Here is a 12,168-nt window from a genome sequence, read left to right on the forward strand (position 1 = left end):
ACTCGAATACGCAATTTTCTCAACAAAAAATATTAAAGAATATAAATTGCATTTCACAAGTAATAAAAATTAACAGCTCGCTCAGCTTCTGCGATTTTCTACAACCAAAGTAATTACTTTTGATGCAAGGACAGTTTACATAGACCAACATAAAATGGCAAATGGCTCTGAGCACTATGGGACTCACCTTCTGAGGTCATTAGTCCCCTAGAACTTAGAACGAGTTAAACCTAACTAACCTAAGGACATCACACACATCCATGCCCGAGGCAGGATTCGAACCTGCGACCGTAGCGGTCTCGCGGTTCCAGACTGCAGCGCCTAGAACCGCACGGCCACTTCGGCCTGCAGACCAACATAAAAACACATATATAATTCGGGGACTGATGACCTTCGCTGTTTAGTCCCCCTTAAACATCCCAACAACCACCACCACATATATAATAATTATATGTTTAACAATTATTGTTGTTGTCATTTTGTACCCAATAGAACGTTCCTTATCATGACCAAAGGCAAGAGCTTCCTGTTATTACTGATAAATGCAGAAGTTTATGAAATACAGAAACGTGTTTTATACAGTATAAAACACGTTTATATAGCGTAACTCTAATCCTCTTGGCACTGTCGTCACGTGACGCGGTAAGGGAAGTATACCAGCAGAGTTGAGACGAGAGGAGAATCATTCTAGTAAAGATACGGATCGCAAATTGGGAAATCCTTTGACATAAGTGATTTTTAGCAAAGAGAAGTGTGTCACGGCCGGGCGACTGGGGACTAATAGCTCAGGAACGGCGGTGCTGGTCGGCTGTCCGCGTTTTCGTGAGTTCTATGGAGAGATTTTAAGGACTGAGAAACGACAAGTAGGCGACAAGACGTTGACCGTCTACCCCTATTCACAGAACGTGAAGCTCGGAGCCTAGTCCACTTTGTAAAGAGTGATACGTCGCGATCTGTGACAGATCTACCCACAGAGTTTGGTCCAGGCATCAAGCACACCATTCAGCGCATATTATTGATGATGGAGATCCGCAGCAGACGATTCCTACGTGTTGCCGTTTTAACCCAACGACATCGTCAGTTACGATTGCAGCAGACACCGAACCGTCCGGATGGAACCGTGGATCAGTGGAAACGTGTAGTCTTGTCAGGACAATCACGTTTACTCTTAACACCAGGCCGATGGCAGTGTTCAGATACGAAGTCATTTCTACGAAGGGCAGGTTGAAACAAACACCATGTCACTGATGCACACTGTTAGGGGCGATATTATGCTACGGGGGGGGGGGGGGGGGGGACGTTCATTTTCGCTTACCTGGGACCTGTGGCAGTAATCGAAGCCATCGTGATACATGTTGACCACGTAAACATTATTGTAGATCACCTGCACTCCTTTATGCTTAATGATTGAAGGTTTCTAAAATGAAGCTGTGACGATAGAATGAACTGAATTGGTTTGCTGCTATTTAAGCAAAAGAAGACACCGGATAAATTACACAAGCGCAAAGGACTGATAATGAATTACGTAAGTACAACTGACCGATATTGAATGTACCAGCACATCTGATTAGTAACAAATTATAAGCGCAACGGACTGATAACATATATCGCAGCTGACTGCTTAAGTAAGTGAAAAAGGATTAATTAGCTATTATTTTAACAGCAGCGCACCGGACGATATTTCTGAGTGCACTGAAGACAGTCATACTCTCCGCTCTATTGTTCTGTAGTCAACCAGACATTAAATATTTTAGCTGCCCTGTGAAGTCTGCGAAAAAATTTCAACCTTCGTACCTGTGATCCTTATTGTAGCGTGCTTAATTTTTTTTCGTCAGTCTTCTGACTGGTTTGATGCGGCCCGCCACGAATTCCTCTCCTGTGCCAACCTCTTCATCTCAGAGTAGCTCTTGCTACCTACGTCCTCAATTATTTGCTGAATGTATTCCAGTCTCTGTCTTCCTTCATAGTTTTTTCCCTCTACAGCTCTCTCTCTACTATCCGGATGTCTTAACAGATATACTATCATCCTGTCCCTTCTCTTTGTCAGTGTTTTCCACATATTCCTTTCCTTCCCGATTCTGTGCAGAACCTCCTTATTCCTTACCTTAGCAGTCCACCTAATTTTCAAAATTCGCTTGTAGCACCACATCTCAAATGCTTTGATTCTCTTCTCTTCCTGTTTACCCACAGTCCATGTTTCACTATTATACAATGTTGTACTACAAACGTACATTCTCATAAATTTCTTCCTCAAATTAAGGCCTATGTTTGATACTAATAGACTTCTCTTCGACAGGAATACCTTTTTTTCCAGTGCTGGTCTGCTTTTGATGTCCTCCTTACTCCGCCAGTCACTGGTTACTTTGCTACGAAGGTAACAGAATTCGTTAACTTCATCTACTTCGTGACCACCAATCACGATGTTAAGTTTCTCGCTGTTCTCATTTCTCCTACTTCTCATTACTTTCGTCTTTCTTCGATTCACTCTAAGTCCATATTCTGTACTCATTAGACTAGTCATTGAATTCAGATCATCATGTAATTCTTCTTCACTTTCAATCAGAATAGCAGCGTTATCAGCGAATCATATCATTGATATCATTTCACCTTGAATTTTAATTCCTCCCGGAAGATAGAATTGAAAGTAAATCGATGCTGTATTATGCCTTGTAGCAAGTGCTCGCGTAAGGTATTTGCTTGGTCCGCACCACGTGACTGGTAAACCTTGAATCTTTTAATGCAGATTTTCCCTCGCTAAGCGTCTGGCAGCAATTACGTTAATTTTCAGACATAAGGCCCGTTTTGGTTTAAAGTAGTCGAAGATGCGTACTTAGGTGGCACATGATGTGCAAGTGCTCGCGTAAGGGATTTGCTTGGTCCGCACCACGCGGCTGGTAAACCTTGAATCTTTTAATGCAGATTTTCCCTCGCTAAGCGTCTGGCAGCAATGACGTTAATTTTCAGACATAAGGCCCGTTTTGGTTTAAAGTAGTCGAAGATGCGTACTTAGGTGGCACATGATGTACAAGGGCGAAACAAGTCTCCAATACTGGTCAACAAAAGACAAGAAGAAAAAAATACGAATACATTAGTCACACATTACAAATTCACACTTGATTTACTCTGAACGAAATGCACACATGTTTTAACCATTTCGCACACTGTTCGCGTCAGGACAAGACACTCAAGAACAAACTCGGAAAGTCGATTCTTGACTTACATTATGTATTCAAAAATAGAGTTAGCAGCAGAAAGTACACGACGGGGGGTATATAATTACAAAACTTGTAATCTAAAGGCAATACCTCTTTCTCTCGCAAGTGACCGCTAGGTTTATCGCAGCTAGCGTCTCCTCCACAAGTGTGACTGAGCCACTGGCGCAATGTTCACGTGGTTCCGCCCCAAGTCCTTTGTCAAAATACTTAAAATAAACCACTTGGCTTTGGTCACAAATATAGCTCACAATCAGCTCAGCAAACATTTGTCTCACTCAAGCGCAGCTAGTGACCAACATGAAAGCGACACAACGAGTAGGAGATGAACAGCTGTTAACGATACTTGGAAAGCTCTCTCTGTTCGCGCGTTTGCATCAAACGTCTAAACATGATAGATCATGTCATGAAGACCAACTTTTGTTGGAGACCAATGTACTCTGACGTCTCTCGACGTCGCTAGACATCCGTTTGTACTGGTTATGCCCCTGAGGGGCGGTGCGCATGCCTTGTGTGTTGTCTGTAACCCAGTCATCTACTCCATTTGAAACGGAGTAGATCCAGTCAAATTAAAGTTCCACATTCGCTTCTAAAATATCTTTCTCCGTTTATAGACATTCATGCGTAATGTTTTCTTGTTGAAAATCATTCTATCGATTTATTGGGGTAGGTAGTAGGTAGCACAGTTTGTTAGTAGACTCAGGTAGTTAGGTAAAATCTCGTCGTCCCAGGGTCGCTGATCACAAAAGGGCACCTGTTGTCTCTGGAAAATGTCAGCGAACATATTTGTTCCAACAATAGTTGTTCCCCATCACGTGATTTATCAGTCCTAGGCATTTCATGCAAAGACTTCGAAATGCCCTGTATATGCGACTTGTATTAAAATAGATGCAGATACTAAAAATAACATAAAAATCTTTTTGTATAGTGTTACTAAGTTAGCCTCACTCAGCAGCAACCTTTCAACATCTTCCTCGACGACAGTGCATCTTCCAGCAATGTAACCTTCCGAGACACAAGACCAGAATGGTGGTGCAGTGGTCTCAGAAGCATGGTAGTGAACTCACATTGGTGTCTTGGCCACAGATTTCACCTTATCTAAAACCGATGGAACGCGTGTGACACGCTACCAGTCGTCATCTCCGCGCCCACAGACAGACTGTCCGTAATTCACTGGAATCGCATGACCGACGTGCAGACATCTGGTGCCACGTACCTTCAGAAAGCTGCCAAAAGATATTTCGAATGCATACAGTGCACAATCGCTGCATTGTTGCGTTCCAGAGGTCGGCCAGCTGTCTACTGCGATGGGGGTCATAATGTTTACCTTTCGGCTCATTACTGTATTCGCATGTTGCTGTATCGAGTAGTGCTTCAACTCGATTAGCAACCATGAACTCGAAACAGTGATAAAGTTCATCATGCTCGCATCACATACGACTGTGATTGGTTTTCAATATGTTTCTATCAACGTCCATGCGGCAGACATGTGCTCGCTACGAAGTACAAGTTGTTTTCAGACTCGTTCCTCACACACATTGCTCATTCAAGATCTCATACTGCGTGAAATATTCGTTTCTGCTCATTGGCTCCCTATCTCAAAATACCCCGTTTGGGGTCCACCAACTAACGTGCGTGCACTTTTAACTCTGAAGATTCGGTCACCCTAAATTCAAAACATGAGGCGCCTAATACTTCCACCATAACTGGCTTTTAATTCGTTAGATATATGTATCACCTAGACAAACAGCCACCATAGACTAACCCAGTAAAGACCAACTGATTTTATTTTCTTCCTTAGAGAGACAGAGAGAGGCGAGGAAATAAACTTTTTTTTAAAAAATGAAAGTATAGTATTTTCTGGCGCCTCATTATGAGGTTCCGATAAGATAAAGTAAGTGATAAAACGTTTTGGTGAATTTGACGAGAAGCGAACTGCGCAGATTGTTGTATTTCGTCTCCGGATCTTCGGCAAACGTTTGTTTAATGATTTTTCTGACGTTTCGCCAGTACGAGTGGCTGGAATTGTCAAAGAATCATCCTCCACTGCTGGTGGTGAACTGTGGTTTTCTGTTTTTTGTTGTGAATGTTTTAATGGCGCGCTATTTTGCACGGGAACTTGTGCTGTTTCGATAAGACATAGTGTGAAGTTTACGAAGCTCTAGACAGAAACTAGTGTCCGCTGTTAATACGTGGACGGCTGTTTTCACTAAAGCACCATTTTCTTTCGTACAAACATGTTTAGAGCTTTGTAAAGAATTTCGTCCAGTCATAACTCGCGTCTTAACCCGTGGTCGAAAATTCTCGTTTACACTGGGTTACGCGCTATTGACGTCCTGCCTCGGCTAGACAAGGTTCCGTAGACAGCGACGTTGACTTCCTAGGGGAGAGCCGTTATAACGGCGGCAAAGAAACAGAACACTCCCCATTTTAAAGCATTTGTTATGTTTCAGTGGCTTGTCAATCACTGAAATGACATCAACGACAGAATTTGACTCCTCATGATCTGCTGTTCTCACACCAAACAATAGTATAGTTCCAGTTAACGAACAAATCATATATCCTAAACCAAGTCCATTACTACATTCCCTCCTCACGACTGGTCCAAATAGATAACACGATACAGTGAGCACAGTGTTGTCAGGAAGTCACTATATCAATCTGTTATTCACATTGTTATTGTCTAAGCATGAATATTGCTCACTAAAGCCGGCGCAGAACAGTGTTAATCACTTGCTGAAACTCAAAGTACATGGCATCCACATGGTCACTACAGCCTACAGACTTCTGAGCATGCGTTTAAGGAATTCGTGTTCAATACTACAGAAATGGGCATGCGTTTAAGAAATCCGTGTCCAATATTACAGAAAATACCTAATAAAAGTGCGCAATACATGGTCTGCAACTTCGTTTAATACTTCAGGAGTGAGAGACCCCGGATGTATAAAACTTTTCTAGCGTTTCGTTCCCAGCTGCATAATACGTCTTCAGAGTCCGTTAACAGTTTATAGGCTACATCGATCACGGCCTCTCATCCCGAAATCAGACACCGACTGCGAAATCCTTAATTCTGAATACATTTATTTATTTATTTATTTATTTCATTTTGTACGCAGTATCCAAACAGGTTTTTATAACAACACAACTGCAATCATAAAATTTACATGTGCCAGCGTATTCAAACAACATAAATAAAACATTAAAGGTAGTGGTTAGAGTAGTAAGAAAACTTTTAACATTTTGGTGTTAATTAATCCGTGAAGAATTATTACATTTTTTCAGTCCATAAATTTGCCAGCTTGGAAATACTGTCTTTGGCGAAATGGAGATCTTCCAGTGTACATGATTTCAGACACAAACAGACAGGAGAACAAGTTCAGGATTTTTGATGTAGTTGAGCAACAGGTATATAATAATTTTTAAATGAACACGACGCCATTTGACTGTACTGTTCTTTATTCAATTACGACAGCAAACCAACACCGACAACAATGTTCAGATATACATGCCGACGTCGCAAGCTGAAAATGAAGATATAGAGAAAGTGTATGAAGATATTGAAAGGGTAATACAGTATGTAAACTGGGATGAAAATCTAATAGACAAAGGGGACTACAATGCAGTAGTAGGGGAAGGAGAAGAAGAAAAGGTTACAGGAGAATACGGGCAGGGACAAGGAATGAGAGAGGAGAAAGACTAATTGGGTTCTGTAACAAGTTTCAGGTAGTAATAGCGAATACTCTGTTCAAGAATCACAAGAGGAGGAGTTATATTTGGAAAAGGCTGGGTGATACGGGAAGATTTCAGTTAGATTTCATCATGGACAGACAAATATTCCGAAATCAGATACTGGATTTTAAGGCGTACCCAGGAGCAGATACAGACTTACGTCGGAACACAATATAGTAGTGATGAAGAGTAAGCTGAAGTTTAAAACATTAGCCAGGAAGAATCAATATGCAAAGGAGTGGGATACGGAAGCACTAAGGACTGACGAGGTACGGTTGAAATTCTCCAAGGCTATAGATCAGCAATAAGGAATAGCTCAGTAGGCAGCACAGTTGAAGAGAAAAGGACGTCTCTGAAAAGGGCCATCACAGAAGTTGGGAAGGAAAACATAGGTACAAAGAAGATAAATGCGAAGAAACCATGGGTAACGGAAGACATGCTTCAATTGATCGATGAAAGGAGAAAATACAAAAACGCTACGGAAAATTCAGGAATACAGAAATACAAGTTGCTGAGGAATGAACTAAATAGGAAGTGCAGGGAAGCAAAGACGAAATGGCTGCAGGAAAACTGTGAAGACATCGAAAAAGAAATGATGGTCGGAAGGACAGACTCAGCATACAGGGAAGTCAAAACAACCTTCGGTGATATTAAAATCAAGGGCGATAAGATTAAGAGCGCAACGGGAATTCCACTGTTAAATGCAGAGAAGAGAGCGGATAGGTGGAAAGAGTACATTGATAGCCTCTATGAGGGGGAAGATTTGGGTGATGTGATAGAAGAAGAAGAAACAGGAGTCGATTTAGAAGAGACAGGGGTCCAGTATTAGAATCAGAATTTTAAAGAGCTTTGGAGGACTTAAGATCAAATAAGGCAGTAGGGATAGATAACATTCCATCAGATATTCTAAAATCATTGGGGAAAGTGGCAACAAAACGACTATTCACGTTGGTGTGTAAAATATATGAGTCTAGAGACAAACCATCTGACTTTCGGAAAAGCATCATCCACACAATTCCGAAGACGGCAAGAACTGAGAAGTGCGAGAATTATCGCACAATCAGCTTAACAGCACATGCATTCAAGTTGCTTACAAGAATAATGTACAGAAGAATGGAAAAGAAAATTGAGGATGCGCTAGATGACGATCAGTTTGACTTTAGGAAAGGTAAATACACGAGAGAGGCAATTATGACGTTGCGGTTAATAATGGAAGCAAGACTAAAGAAAAATCAAGACACGTTCACAGGATTTGTCGATCTGGAAAAAGCGTTCGACAATGTAAAATGGTGCAAGATGTTCGAAACTCTGAAAAACAGAGGGGTAAGCTATAGGGAGAGACGGGTCATATACAATATGTACAACAGCCAAGAGGGAATAATAAGAGAGGACGACCAAGAACGAAGTGCTCGCATTAAATAGGGTGTAAGACAAGGATGTAGTCTTTCGCCCCTACTGTTCAATCTGTACATCGAGGAAGCAGTGATGGAAATAAAGGTGAAAGGATATCAATGATACGATTCGCTATCCTGAGTGAAAGTGAAGAAAAATTACATGATCTGCTGAACGAAATGAATAGTCTAATGAGTACAGAGTATAGACTGAGAGTAGATCAAAGAAAGACGAAGATAATGAGAAGTAGTATTAATGAGAACAGCGAGAAACTTAACATCAGGATTGATGGTCACGAAGTAGATGTTGTTGTTGTGGTCTTCAGTCCTGAGACTGGTTTGATGCAGCTCACCATGCTACTCTATCCTGTACAAGCTTCTTCATCTCCCAGTACCTACTGCAACCTACATCCTTCTGAATCTGCTTAGTGTATTCATCTCTTGGTCTCCCCCTATGATTTTTACCCTCCACGCTGCCCTCCAATACTAAATTCGTGATCCCTTGATGCCTCAGAACATGTCCTACCAACCGATCCCTTCTTCTGGTCAAGTTGTGCCACAAACTTCTCTTCTCCCCAATCCTATTCAGTACTTCCTCATTAGTTATGTGATCTACGCATCTAATCTTCAGCATTCTTCTGTAGCACGACATTTCGAAAGCTTCTATTCTCTTCTTGTCCAAACTATTTACCGTCCATGTTTCACTTCCATACATGGCTACACTCCATACAAATACTTTCAGAAATGACTTCCTGACACTTAAATCTATACTCGATGTTAACAAATTTCTCTTCTTCAGAAACGCTTTCCTTGCCATTGCCATTTTATATCCTCTCTACTTCGACCATCATCAGTTATTTTGCTCCCCAAATAGCAAAACTCCTTTACTACTTTAAGTGTCTCATTTCCTAATCTAATACCCTGAGCATCACCCGACTTAATTCGACTACATTCCATTATCCGCGTTTTGCTTTTGTTGATGTTCATCTTATATCCTCCCTTCAAGATACCATCCATTCCATCAAAGTAGATGAAGTTCAGGAATTCTGCTACCTAGGCAGTAAATTAACCAATGACGGACGGAGCAAGGAGGACATCAAAAGCAGACTAGCAACGGCAAAATGGGCACTACTTGCTTAGAGAAGTCTACTGTTATCAAATATAGACCTTAATTTTAGGAACAAATTTCTGAGAATGTACGTTTGGAGCACTGCATTGTATGGTAGTGAAACATGGACTGTGGGAAAACCGGAACAGAAGAGATTCGAACCATTTGAGATGTGGTGCTACAGACGAATTTTGAAAATTATGTGGACTGATAAGGTAAGGAATGAGGAGGTTCTGCGCAGAATCGGAGAGGAAAGGAATATGTGGAAAACACTGATAAGGAGAAGGGACAGGATGATAGGACATCTGCTAAGACATGAGGGAATGACTTCCATGGTACTAGGGGGAGCCGTAGAGGGAAAAACCTGTAGAGGAAGACAAAGATTGGAATACATCCAGCAAATAATTGAGGACGTAGGTTGCACGTGCTACTCTGAGATGAAGAGGTTAGCACAGGAGAGGAATTCGTGGCGGGCAGCGTCAAACCAGTCAGAAGACATATAACCAAAAAAAAAAAAAAAAAAAGCCATTTTCAAGTGACAGAGTTTATGTCATTATCACTTATTGCAGGACTGGATTGCAGTGCTGGATTGTTTGTGGCTCTCTGTAGATTCAAAGATCGGTTTGGTTTCCAAGCAGGTCCCATCTTGCCATAGATACTTTTGTTCTTCTTACTCTGCTACTTAGTTTAAGAAATTTTCCCATCTAGATTTCCGTCAGATGCAAGGTCCTCTCTAGGACAGACCATGTTCTGTAGGTTTTTCAGTATAGCTCGCCCTAGCTGGAGAGCAGATGTAATGCATAAGGTATCTAAAGGATTTGTTCTGCACAGGAGGTTTTCTCCGGTTTCCAGTTTTCGGTGCAGGTAATTGTCCGTACACAGTTTTCCATCTTATACCTTTCAACATTTTCGGCCACTGCGCGTCTTATGCTACGTAGTGCGACATAATTTATCATATGGTATATAATTTTACGTCAGACAGATTTTAATGAATTATGTGTATAATGTGTCTGTCCTTCGTTCCTGTTGCTTCCGAGATCTACGTTTTCTACCAGTCGAACAACAAACGACTTGATATTATGGCTAAGACTGTGTACTCATATTCTGTAGGAATGGTCGTCAAATCCATTATGGCGTTTCCTTATTTAGGAGTCTCGCTATTTTTGTAAATATCTTCAGGCGAACGCTGGATTGTTTCTTTCGATGAGCACTGCATCCCTGCCCATCTCGGCTACCACTCCGTCGCTCGTGAACTCTCCGTCGACGGAACGCTTAACTCTAATTATCCTTCCGCCTCCTAACTTGAATGTCACGGGCGAGGCAGTTCTGATAACAAGACGACTGCAGCGCCCACCTCAATTTACAGAGTGGAGTTTCCGCCCACCCAAGTTACACAGCCCTCACTGCCCGAAGACAACCCTGCGGCGGCAATCGTACCATTATCCTTTTACCCTTCTTGAAACCATTGGCTACTTGCCATGCTTATGAAAGCTATATTGGCCTTTATCTGAAACAAAAACCGAGTATCTCCCTATCTTAAATCAGTAGCAAAAGTTTCGGCTAGCAATTACGTAATTCAATTCGTATCAAGCAAATGTTACCCTTCGCCATTACAATGTGTTTTTTGCGCAGAGAATTATATCTTCAAGTGATTACGGTCCGCGCTTCGAGTAATACGTATCTTCTTCCTTGCCTCCCACCTTACTGGGCTTACATACACACGGACCATTGTTCGTCCACGCAAATGGCACAGTAGTTGTCGTCTAAGACGAAGCATATGCGAACATGAAAATGGGGCAGTTAAAAGTACCTGATAATCTGGCAAATTATGAACATGCACAAGACACAGATGTATGTATAGGACCTTAAAAGTAGAAAAGCCAATAGAAAGTGAAGTATAGAGTATATCAATATCAACAGCCGACCTGGGGGAAGATCAGTTTGGGTATCAAGGAAATGCGGGAAAACTGGAGACAGTACTGACCCTACGACTTAGAAGAAATATTACAGAAAGGTAAACCTACCTTTATTGTATTTGTAGACTCAGAAAAAGCTTTCGACAATTTGGTTGGAATACATTCTTTGACATTTGCAAGATACCTGAAGTAAAACACAGGGAGCGAAAAGTTTTACACTGCTTGTACAGAAACTGAACTGCAGTTACGTCTAACATCGATTTAAGTATTTGAAAGTATTTTTTGAAAACATTCGTCTAGACTGTAGCCTTGTATAGAAGTGTGAACGAGAAGCAGGAAGAGACTATAAGCTTTTGAAATGTGGTCCTGCAGAAGAGTGCTGGAGATTAAATAGTAGATTACGCAACTAATGTGGGGTCATGAAACAAATTGGGGAGGAAAGAAATTTACGGTACAAGTTAGTAAGAGAAGGGATCGGTTTAGAGACACATTCTGAGGAATCAAGGAATAGTTAGCATGGCATCGGAAGAGAGCAAATATTGTAGAGGGAAACTGTGGTGATGCCACTCTCCAAGGACTTTCGTACGAAAGCTCACGCAGGCTGGGACTGGTGAAGAATGCTTGTCTACGACACACTTGTGACATATGGTTTTTTTTTCTGCCGTATCACACGAGCTACGAACAGTTATCACGGGGACGTGCCGTTAAGCGTAGAGATTACCTTACTATATGTTTGCTCTATTGTCTTCTCAACTATTGCACTCCCACTTATTTTTCAACTATTACTCTACTAATTGAACAGTACAGCAGAA

Source organism: Schistocerca cancellata, chromosome 1, assembly GCF_023864275.1.
Source record: "Schistocerca cancellata isolate TAMUIC-IGC-003103 chromosome 1, iqSchCanc2.1, whole genome shotgun sequence".
Classification (NCBI taxonomy): domain Eukaryota; kingdom Metazoa; phylum Arthropoda; class Insecta; order Orthoptera; family Acrididae; genus Schistocerca; species Schistocerca cancellata.